The sequence below is a fragment of the Belonocnema kinseyi genome, chromosome 1, assembly GCF_010883055.1.
Source record: "Belonocnema kinseyi isolate 2016_QV_RU_SX_M_011 chromosome 1, B_treatae_v1, whole genome shotgun sequence".
NCBI lineage: Eukaryota > Metazoa > Arthropoda > Insecta > Hymenoptera > Cynipidae > Belonocnema > Belonocnema kinseyi.
Genome location: NC_046657.1, coordinates 106,641,769 through 106,654,364, shown reverse-complemented (window position 1 = coordinate 106,654,364; position 12,596 = coordinate 106,641,769).

The window sequence follows — 12,596 nt, the reverse complement described above, 5'->3', positions numbered from 1 at the left end:
CGATTATTATTCATTTTTGGGGCCACTCAATCTGAATACGGGGTATTTTTGACTCCATCAAGCCAGGGTGAAGGTTATTTCCAGGTCAAATTTTTTTTATCAAATGTAAACGTGTTTTTCATCGCGGATTCTGAAACAGCAAGATATTTAACATTCAAATTTGATTTGTGAAACCTAGTTAAAAATGATCTATAAAGGTCACCTGAAGGTCACCTGTATGTCAAATTACTCTCTTGATCTTCTCAGGTTGTTATCTCGTCCGGATAATGGAAAAATTATCCGTTTGAAAGATGTTGGTGTCATGGTGGTCGATTAAGACAGCTGCCAAGGTTTCCAGAAACTTCTAAAAATTTGTAATTCATAGATTTCTCAATACGTATCATTTTTCATCTTAGATCAATTAATTTAAGAAAGTGATTCGACCAACGAATGACCTTTCAAGGTCACTTTGATACATAGGGCAAACCATATGCGAGCGTAAAATATCTCGCTCTTTTAGAATTTGCGGTCAAAAATGCGTTTCCATTTGATAAACAAAAGTTGATCTTGAAATGACTTTGATCTTGAAGGGATCAAACAGATCCCGGATTCAGCTTCAGCGAATCAAAACATAAGTATGTTGGTCAAGTCTGATGCAGCGAATACTTGTTTTTGTGGGCTGTTTTATTGTAGAATATTTTATTTAACGGCCATTATTTTCCACATTTTCCAAGTGTCAAACCCAATTTTTTTTTATATTTCCAAATAAGCCACGGTGTTCTAAAGTACCAAAAACAAAAAATGATAATTGAAAAAGATTAATTGTTCACTCATCCATAAATGTGTATAACCATTTTTTGACATGCTTGAAACTGTGTATAATTTTTTCATTGAAAATTCAATGTTTTGAATGGAGAAATCAACTAAATGTTTATTAGTTATTGGTTGAAGATAAAACCATTATAAATTTGTTGTTGTTAAGACTTAATTTTTCAAACTGAACATTTAAAAATAAATTCGTTTTTCCTATTTTCAAGAAACTTCTCCTTTTTTGTTTTTTTTTCTCGCTTGGATTCAAACTGAACTAATAGAACCCAATACGAAAATTCAACCATATTTTGTTATAATTTCATTTTTTTAGAGTCAAAAGTCTACTATTGTATTTTTGGTTCAGAGTTCATCTCTTTTGATTAAAAATTCTATTGTTTAGATGAATATTTAATTACTTTATTGAAAATGCAACTGTTTTGTTAAAAAATAATCATTCTTGCTCGAAAATTTAATTACTTAGTTGAAAATTGATCTGCTTTATTGAAAGTCCTTTATTTAACTGAAGTATCATTTCTTTGGATGAAAATTTTAGTATTTTGTAAAAAATTCTTTCTTTTTTGGTTGAAAAATAATGTTCACCTAAAATATAAATTATTCTATTATTGATTGAAAATCAATCACTTTTAGTTGAAAATTCATATATTTTGTTAAAGTTCATGTATTTTATTATAAAATCGTATTTTTGGATAGAAAATTAAACTTCTTGATAAAATGTAACCGCTTGGTTGAAAGTTATCCTACCTTTTCTAAGAACTAATTTTACAGAAACCAACCGATTTCGTAGCAAGTTCAAGCAAAAGTGTAAAAACGTGTGGTAGTTACACACAATATTTTAGGGAAGTGAAATATAAAAAAAAAAAATCCTGTGTTTGAGAAAAAATGCTCTTTATGCATTTTTTATTTTCTCAAATTTTCCGGTCGAAAGGGAACAGTATTTCTAAATACGTAGAAACCTGGTTTGTCAATTCTCGTAGATCATTCGAAACTGAAACGTTAGAGAAGGAACTTTGGTCTGGTGGTGGCAAATTTTCTTTTTCTAGTGAGGAGTTCTCATCCTGTGGTAAAAACTTTCCATTAGCTGGAGTCTGTGTAATAGGTTCTAAAGGATTTCCTTTTCCATTGACAAAATTATCTTGCTATACATATGTCAAAGCAATTACGTAAAAACTGTTACAAAATGTGATGTCAACAAGACGAGACAAAAATATCAGTGTTATCATTCCAGACATGGAAAAAATGAAACTGAATTTGTTCCCATTGGTAAAAAAATAATTTTCTAATATTTCTTTGATTGAAACAAACTTATCATTGCTTGTAATTTACCTGTTAAAAAATTGATCCATGTTAATTTATGTCAAACTTGAAAATATCATAATATTTCAAAGTATTACAACGGAAGAAAGAATAATTGACTTGCGCACATGTTTATCAAGTGAATAACATACAAACATAAATTTTAAATATATTACAGAATTCTTGAGAATATAATAAATATTTATTGAGTTACATCCAAATTCAAGATTTTGCTTGTCACAACTGAATAATTTTGTCATTCTGGACAAACTCGAAGTGATAATTTACCATGAATGACTGATAAATTACCTTGAATTACCGAAAAAATTCGAATATCAAAGCTTTCCGTAATTTAGCAATTTTCCATGGATTTCCGGAAAAATTTAGATTTCTTGCAAAAAGCTTTGGGTACCTTAAATTTTTGAAAATTTTCGCTAATTTCTAAATTGGCCTAAAATTTCAGCAAATTTTCGGTAATTTTTTGTAATTCGTCCATACATTTCTGAAAAATTTGTTTATATTTGTTCTCAAATCGAAAATTTCCTGCACTTGTTACAAAAAATATCCTGTGCAACAGGTGCTGAAAGTTGACAGTTGCAACTTTTGTGAAGTTTACAGTAATTGCCATCGGCGTATTTTCGGCTCTCCTTCGATTCTCCTCTGGCTCTTATGCAGCAAACTTCGCACTCGTGTGGAAATGCTTACTTTCTGCACATGCAGCACAATATACGATTGTATTTTACGTATGTACATACATTGCGTATCATAATTTTATAGAAACATATACTCTCTCTTTTATTTCTCATTCTTAAGTTATTAGGCAATTTTATACTACAATTAAGTACATATTTCTCATAAAATTTATGCAATTTATAGAAGATACGTGGTTAGCTCAATGAATAATAATTAAGATGCTCTTTTCACAGAGTTAAAATATGTCTAAAATTTAGCTTACCTTTAATTTTTCAAGAACTGTTTAATGTTTATACTTAACTCAGATGCACTGACTATGGCTACAAAATATAAACATAAAAAAGGATTTAACGGATCTTCAAAAACACATCTGACCGCTGAATTAAATTGGAAGCCCGGTAATAATCTTGCGCTCGCTCGAAATGGTGCAGGAGTGAGGGTCTCCCTTTCCTTGGAATCACATACCCCTATAGTTCCCTATGCGGAATTAAATTGAAAGGTAGCTGTATTAAGTTTAAGATCCATCTCTTTGGTTAAAAATTTAAATATATGTGGGCGTCCGCATGAACAGGACCCTTATGGCCGGTACAGAGTTATGTATAGAGCAGATAGCCGGATAAATTCCAGGCGTTTTTAGGCCAAAAATGAACCTTTTAAGTTACAAAACGATTCGCCGGGATATTTTTGAAGTTGAAACTTCGAAAAACCATTTTTCGAGAAAAATGCATTTAAAATTCGCGACTTCCATAAGCACCTACTTTATATTTTTTCTTCGAACATGTAATATACCTACTTCCGGTTACAATCTGCATAGAAATATACTCCCAATTAATTTATCATATGACCCAGTATCAAATCCCCCTCAAAACTAAAAATAATAATTTTGACAACTTACAAAAACTGTTTATAAGGACAATTTTCATGCGGACGACCACATATTGTTCAGGTTTTTTAAAAAAAAACTATTTGCTTGAAAATATATCTTTACAGGTAGAAAATTCAAGTATGTCGTTAAAAATTCAACTATTTTGTTGAAAATTTATTTCTTTTGTTGAAAATTCGACTGTTTTCTTAAAAACTAATCTTTTTATTCTAAAATTCAATTACTTTCTTGCAAATTCATTTTTTCTTTTTAAATTGATGATTCATCTTTTTTCTGCATTTGGTTGAAAATGAAACTATTTGGTAAAAAATTCGTATCTTTTGTTTGAAAGTTGATCTAAATCGCTGAAAACTCATGCATTTTTTTAAATTCGTCTTTTGTAGTAGAAAATTAATCTTCTTAGTGAAAAATTGATCTTCAAGGTTGGAAAAACCTTTCTTTAGCTGAAAACTTAACTATTCTTGTGAAAAAATTTCTGGCTAATTAATGAGCTTTTTAACTGGATTTGGTACGAAAATTTATCTTTTTATTTGAACATTCGTGCATTTTGTCCAAAATTGGTCTTCTTTATCAAAAATTAAACTATTCGGCAAAAAATGTATTTTTTGTTAAAGATTTATAATTTTAGTTATAAATCGTTTTTTTGTTTGAATTTTTCTGGTTGAAAATTGTTATTTTTTTGTACAGTTTTAACTGTTCTATTTTTGTTTGAAACACTCAGAGTAATATCTTCTTGCGACAAAAGGATGTTTCTTGACGTAAATGGAATTTCCTTTTAAATCTAAGGCTGGGAGGATTTTCATTTGTCTCAGTAGGAATCCTTTTGTAGCGAAAATGTTCCTTATGCGACTATAGTTTCACCTAATCTTGCAGTCAAATAATTCTATTTGTGTAAAAATATAATCACGTCGTTCAAAACAAAACAGGCAAGAGGACAATTTTTCCCCTGACTGAAATGTACTTTTTTATGCAAAATTGAATTAATTTGGTTAAAAACGAGTATTTTTTAGTTGAATATTGAATTATTTTGTTAGAAAATTGCTTTTTGTTGTTACAATGAACTTTTTCACTAAAACTTGAATTATTCCATTTTCGGTTAAAATTCATCTTTTTGGGTTTAACACACAATTATTTTTCGAACATTCATATATTATGTAGAAAAGTTTTTTTTTAGAAAATTCATCTTTTTGCATGAAAATTCGTGTTTTCATGACTGAAAATCATTTTTTAAACTTAAATTGTATCTACTTAAGTGGAACTAAATGTATTTTATCGAAAATTTCGTAACAATTTTGTTAAATCTTTCTTTTGTAAAATACAATGCCAAAACAAAGTCCCCTATAGAGGCTTTTCAACAAGTTTTTCGATATTGACTTTTAAATGATATATCTGGATGTGAAATTTTATTGCGCATACTTTCTCTTTTAAGCAAAAAGTTGTAGCTTATTTACTTTACAAATTAAATTTAAAAAAACTGACTTATACAAAAAATCGATTTTTATCCGATTTTCACTTCGACTTCTGCTCTGTTCGTCAGTTTTTGCAATTTTTAAATAAAATTTTCAGCGAATGCGATTTAGGATGTTCTTAGACGGATAGAGCAACATGAATATCAAAATATATTTGAAAGATTTTTTCTGATGCTCAGTGTGAATCTAGCTTTTATAACTTTAAATTAATAAAAAATTTTCAAAAATAAGTTTTTTAATTCCTATTACTCTATCGATCAAAATGGACACCCTCAAGGGCGTTCTTTTTAAATTGTATTCAGAAATTACAGAAACTGATGAACAAAGCATGAGTTGAAGTGAAAAACTAATTAAAATCGATGTTTTCAAAACAGTTTCTTTTTTGGCTTTAATTTGAAAGCCAGAAGAGCAATAATTCTTTGCTACAAGGCTAAAAGATGAGCAATAAAATTTAACATCCAAATATATCGTTAAAAATTAAAATCGGAAAATTTTTTTGAAAGCCTCCAGGGAACTTTATTTTCGCACAAGAAAATTGTATGCACCCTTATTGCACCCGGACCCTAATTCGAATTCAGATTTCGGTAGCAGCCCTCAAAAGGAATTTCAAAACCGCGCGCCGTGTAAAACCGCAATCCAACGTTAATGATAATTATCAGCATTTACTCTATCTAAAACGGTGAGTTCGTCCTTGCAAGGCTGCTCTGGCGTAATTTCCAAGCTCACGTCTTCAACACCGTGGGAAGAGCGTTGCGTTGAGTTCAACATATTGCCTCTCTTTTCACTCTTTTCCTCTCTTTTCCACTCTTTTCCCCTTCAAGGTACTTGTGAAGAATATAGAATGAAATGAAGCAAATCATTACTAGTGTCTGCATAATAAACACGATGCCATGGATAATTTAGCACATCACGAAGATCCTTTCCCCACCGGAAACTGAAGAAGGGCCTTTCAAGCATAAGAACCTAATAATATTATAAATATTACCTATAATTATATATATTTCAATATTTTTTATGATGAGAAATAAGGACGATTTTTTAAATTCATTTTCCCATCACGACAGGAAAGGCTTTTCTTTATTTTCCAAATTTTTTTTCTCTTGTCTGATGGGGCAGACGATTTGAGAAATCAGTATTTTTTTCTTTTGATCACGCACCCCCTAAACTTGTTTTATTTAGTAAAAAAATTAATGCATATTTTTTATTTATTAAAAAAAAGGTTGAACCATGTTTCTGGAACCTTGAACAGCCCCAACAGAATTGTAACTAATAATTCACGTTAATATTCCTATAAAAATTAGAATTTGAAAAAAAGTTGATGATAACAAAAGCCGGAGAAAAAAAACTTGACCCAATTTGATAAAACATAATACCCCTAGTCGTGAAAAACTATTCTTTGTATGGGTTATTATTATTATTTTCTTTTAAATTATAATTGAAAAACAAATACCTTTTTGACAATGAGAAGTAGTATTTTCAGTTGTTTTGGTTGAATTTTTTTTCTCAGTTTCTGGTTCTGTTAGTTGTTTTTCTTGCCAAACACTTATTATTTTTACAAAAATGAACATTATTCAATATTTATAATAATTTTCGGGCTTTTCAAGGCCAAGAACCACCGTTTACACTTTTTTTTTAATAAAACAAAAATATAAATTTATTTTTTGACGAAAAAAAAACAGTTTATGTTGTGCGTGATAAAAAAATGAGTTTGTTTTGGTACACCCTAGTCCTAGTGTCTATCTTACCTATAAAATCTGGAAATGCCAGGGAACTTTTTTTTTAAAGTTAACGATTTTTTTCAAAAGCATTCTTAATATTTGTTTAAATTGCAATGTGAAATTGATTATAATTATTCTTCATTTGTACAACAAATATTGTATTACTGTGTTTAACAATTTTGTTTAAAATTCTTTTTTTTTTTGTTAAAATTAATTTTTTTACGTGAAAATTTAACTGTTCCATTTATGGTTAAAAATTTATCTCTCGATAATAGGTTACCTCGCGCTTCGCGCTCGAACATAATTACACCTCGCACTTCGCGCTCGGATATTTATTCTTTGCATTTGGAATGCTTGAAAAAAACTTTATCAAAAAGATCTCTTTTAGATGGCAGTATTTATATGCGTCTTCATATTCTGAATTGTCTACTCAATTAAGTATAGTCAAATATTAAGTTTCTCAAAAGGTACACATTCTCATCGTGACACTCGCGCTGCGCGCTCGATTTCCGACCGATTATTAACGTAAGTGATTATTAACGTAATTGTAGATCTTTTTTGGGATAACTATTTTTGTTAATTCATCTTTTTTCGTATCCTACATAGTTTGTCCACAAAATGGATTTTTTTATTTTGCATTATTTTTTGTGAAATCAAAATTTGAATTTTCGATTTTTGAAAAAAATCCAAAAATTGGTTATGATAATCTTGTAGGGCTTTCAAAAAGAAATGCTTTTCTTTCATTGACTTTTTTCATATCGTGCGTTTTTCGGCTTCAAATTTTGATTTTCGGTTGATTACAAAAATTTTGAAAACGCTATAACTCTAAGAATTTTCTTTTTATCGAAAAAAGTCCTTTAGATAAATTGCTTGATTTTTTTAATGCTATAAATATCCGTACATAGAATTTTCAAATTCAGAAAAAAGTTGTCTAAAAAACTTTCAAAAAACGCTCACTTTTCGAATTTTTATCAAAAGTGGCTGGTTCACGAACTAGTCCTTTCTTTTAGGACCTTAAAAAAGTGTGCCAAAGATGAATTTGATTCGTTCATTTTTTCGAGAGTTATCGTGTTTACGGACGGACGGACAGACAGACGCCATCGTGAAAACCTGATTTTCGGATTCAGCGGGTCTCGAAACGTAGAGATCCGTTGAAAAAGTGTGATGTCAAATTTCCGACCATTCTAATACTTTCTCAATCATAAATGATGAGAATGTAAAAATTTTTATTACTTAAAAATTTAACTGATAATTTGAACAGCCTTATTACATTCTCATCATTTATGATTGAGAAAGTATTAGAATTGTCCGAAATTTGACATCACAGTTTTTTAACGGATCCCCACGTTTCGAGATCCCCTGAATCCGAAAATCAGGTTTTCACGAAGGCGTCTGTCTGTCCGTCCGGCCGTCCGTCCGTAAACACGATCACTCTTGAAAAAATGAACGAATCAAATCCATCTTTGGCACACTTTTTTTAGGTCCTAAAATAAAGGACCAGTTCGTTAACGAGCCATTTTTGATAAAAATTCAAAAAGTAAGCGCATTTTGAAACTTTTTTAGACCACTTTTTTCCGAATTTGAAAATTCTATGTATATGTATTTATAGTATTAAAAAGAACAAACAAATCATCTTAATGACTTTTTTCGATAAGAAAAATTTTTTCAGAGATATAGCGTTTTTAAAATTTTTTATATCAACCGAAAATCAAAAATTTAAGCCAATAAAAGCACGATATGAAAAAAAAGTCAAAAAAAGAAAAACATTTCTTTTTAAAAGACCTACAAGATTATCATCACAAATGTTTGGATTTTCTTCAAAAATAAAAAATTCAAATTTTGATTGCACAAAAAAATAATAAAAAATTCCATTTTGTAGACAAACTATGCAGTATACGAAAAAAGACGAATTAACAAAAATTGTTATCCCAAAAAGATCTACAATTTCGTTAAGAATTACTTCTGGATAGGACCCGTACCTTTTGTTTTATTCGTGAAAAATAACGTTGAAAAAAAATAAAATAAAAAAAATGTGTGGAAAAACGACGAAAGTTACGAGAAAAAATGCAAGAAAACTTGTTTACAAATTTTTGTTTGGTTAAATTCGACTCTTCTTAATTAAAAATTAAAATATTTTCTGGTCGAAATATCAACTACGATATATTTTGTTCATAATTTATTTTTGTTGAAAAGAAAATTTATAACTTGGTTATAATTTAAACTCTTTTGGTAAACAATAATTTTTTTTGATGAAGATTAATAATTTTAATTTAAAATTCATCTCTTTGGTTTAAAAATGACTTATTTTGTTAAAGATTCGTTTTCTCTTTCTCTGAAAATTAATCTTTTCACCGAAAATTTATCTTTTTCAGTTGAAACCTTAATTATTTCATTGTACATTGAAACAAATTAATTCTTAACTAAGAACTTAACTATTCTATTTCAAAATTCCATTATTTTATTCACAAATTCATCTATTTGGCTGAACATTAATTTTTTTTTAAATAAAAATTTAAATATTCAATTTTTGGGTAAAAAGTGATATTTTTTAGTTGAAAATTCAATTTTTTGTGTATTTTTTTCTCTCTTGACTGAAAAATCTTTCTTAGTTGAAAATTTAACTCATGTTGAAAAGTCGTATTTTTTGGTTTAATTCAGTATTCTAAATCTAAAATTAAAATTTCTTTTGTTCAAAATATTAACTACAACATTTTTTGTTCAGAATTAATCTTTTTTTTTAATTAAAATTTAATTACTTGGATGTTGAGCTCTTTTGTTCAAAATTATTTCTTATGGCTTAAAACTTATAATTTTTTTGTTGAAAATTGAACTTTTTGGTTGAAAATTTTTTCTTTTTTAGTTGAAAATTCAAACATTTGGTTGCGAATTCATATAGTTTCTACAAAAATTTTTTTTTTTTGTAGAAAATAATTCTTTTTGGTTGAAAATTCAACTATTTAGTTAGAAATTCATATATCTTGTTGAAAATAAGAAACATGAAACATGGAAATATTTTCACTTACCCAGGCGGAAAAATTATATATAGTTTATACATAGTGTGAAGTTTTATACATAATATTCATTTGTTTTATACAAAAAATGTATAAAGCAAATGAATATTTCAAATAATACTTCACACTATTTATAAACTATATATAATATTTCTGCCTGGGTAAAACGGTAGGAATTTAAAGCAGTTGGAATGGAATTTAATATAGTACACACCTTAATTCTATCTAAATATACGTACTGCATTGAAAGTATAAGAAGATGAACTTAAAAATTTATTTAAATTATTATTCAAATTGATAAATGATTAATTATGTTTTTAGTATCTATTATATTTGAAATTTATTATATTCGAAACTATGAAAAATTATACATGGAATAAACTTGAGATACCTGAAAAAACCTAGAATTGGTAGGGAATTTTTTTGCAAGATTTGAGTTGAGACACAGAAAAAAAATGATAATGCAACTGTATGACAAAGATTTAGTAAATAATACCATAAGAAATTCTTCAGGAAGTCTTGCGCCGTTATCACTACACAACGAAAAGAATGCACGCAAAAGAAATGCCTCGAAATTCTGAAAAGTGGGCGAGAACAAACACAATATATCTCTTCTCGTTAGAATGCATTTGTATGCCTTTTTTTTGTTGATTTTTCGTCCTCGTGCAGAATAAACAATTTTTTTCCGGGAGACACTTAGCACCTTCTCCTCTTTTTCTCTCTCAATTTACTTATACTTTATGGACCATTTTCCCTCTTGTTTGGATTTTCTGCGCAATTCCGGCGTCGCGGGATGAAATATTTAAACGAGACTCTATTGTGACTGGCACGATAAAAGGCGAGGCTTCGAGAATGACAAACGAATGTTAATATTTCCAATGAGACAAAGTGACCGGAACAAGCCAAGAACGGAGCCAGAATTACATTTCCATGATTTTATGTTAATTGCAGAGGCCGTAGCATCAACTAACGTCATACAATTTAAATTAAAGTTTTGCAAATATATGCAATACGATGCTTAAAGTAAGTTTTGAATTAATATTTGCAATAATAGAAGTTTCGTGATGACATAGTAAACCTATGGACCTCCTCAACCTTCTCCACACACACATAATTATGCTCCCTCCCCTTTTCAACTCTACCCCACTTTATTTGTCCTACTTTAGGGCCACTTCCCAAGAACCTCTACCTCCCATCCCTCTCTTTCATTCGTCTATCATCCTCTCCTTCCTAACTCCCCTATTAACCACTATCCTCTAACTCGTGTGCATCCCTCCCCGTCCGTATTCTCTTTATATATAGTTTCACTCCACGAATCCTTTGTTTCTCTCTCCCCTTCCTTTCTTTTGTCTCATAAGTGTCTATCCTCTATCTCTATCATCTGTCACCTCAACCCACCACCCTACCCTCCTCTTTTCCCTTAAACTTTTACCGCCTTTAATATTTCATCCCTTTTCCTTAAGGAGATTTATATTGAGCCTTTACGCCTCCCCTTTTCGCACTCCTACTATTAACTACTTCGACACTTCCAACACTCTTTTTGTCCCTCTTTATCTTCCAGAGATACCCCCATGGTTCATTTGCTATTCCCAACTCACCATTCACCTCTGAACCTCTGGTGCCTCTCTTCCCTTTGTCACAATTACAACCTTCTCAATTACACCGTTAGCATTCAGCACCCTCTCTTCGCATTTTTTTCTCACTGCCACATCTTCTTTTCCTTTTTATTTATACCTTTTCCTATTTAGTAGCACCCCCTCAAACACATTTGCTTCGATATCCTCCTCCCAACGTTCCCACATACACATCCCGTATTTCTCTTCTTCCTACGAATTCCATCTCTTATTTTTGACTGTTTCGTCTGCTATTGTCCACTCTTCACGTTCCCTCTTCACATCTATAATCTATTACCCCTATACCCTTCGAATAGTTTTATGCCACTGCTCTTCTGACATCAACCCTTCTTTTCCAACACAGTGGGACAAAAAAGTCTCTGGACAACCTCTTTCCAACCTCTTTCCACTCTCCAACACTTTTTCATATTTTCACATTCTCATCAGAGAAGGTATTAGATTTGTGTGAAATTTGCCCCTCCCAGTTTTTGGCAAATGTCCACGTCTTGAGACCCCCTGAATTCGAAAAACAGGTTTTTAGTAATGTGTCTGACTGTCTGTCTGTATGTATGTATGCCTGTCTGTCTATGAGCTCGATAACTTTTGAAAAAATCATTTTATCAGATTGGCCTCTGGTTCACACTTTCAGTGTCCTAAACTGAAGGTCAAGTTTGTTAGCCAGTTATTTTTTATATAAAATTCAAAAAGTGAGCGCATTTTGAATATTTTTTAGAACCACTTTTTTCAAAATTCAAAAATTTTCTGTACGGATGTTTATAGTAATTAAAAAGTTAAACAATTTATCCTGAATGCTTTTTTCATAAAACCAAAAATTACCAGAGTTAAAGCATTTACAAAATACCACAAAACATACGAAAATGAACCTTTTAAGGCAATTAACGGACGATATGAAAAAAAGGCTATAGAAGAAAAAGTTTGATTTCTAAATGTCCTACAAGATTATTATAACAACTTTTTTAATTTTCTTGAAAAATGAAAATTTCTAATTTTGACAGCTTACAAAATAATGGAAAATCCTAAAATTACATTTTTTCATGCAACAATTTCACAGTATTTCAAAGATTCTCAAATACATAAACGCATTT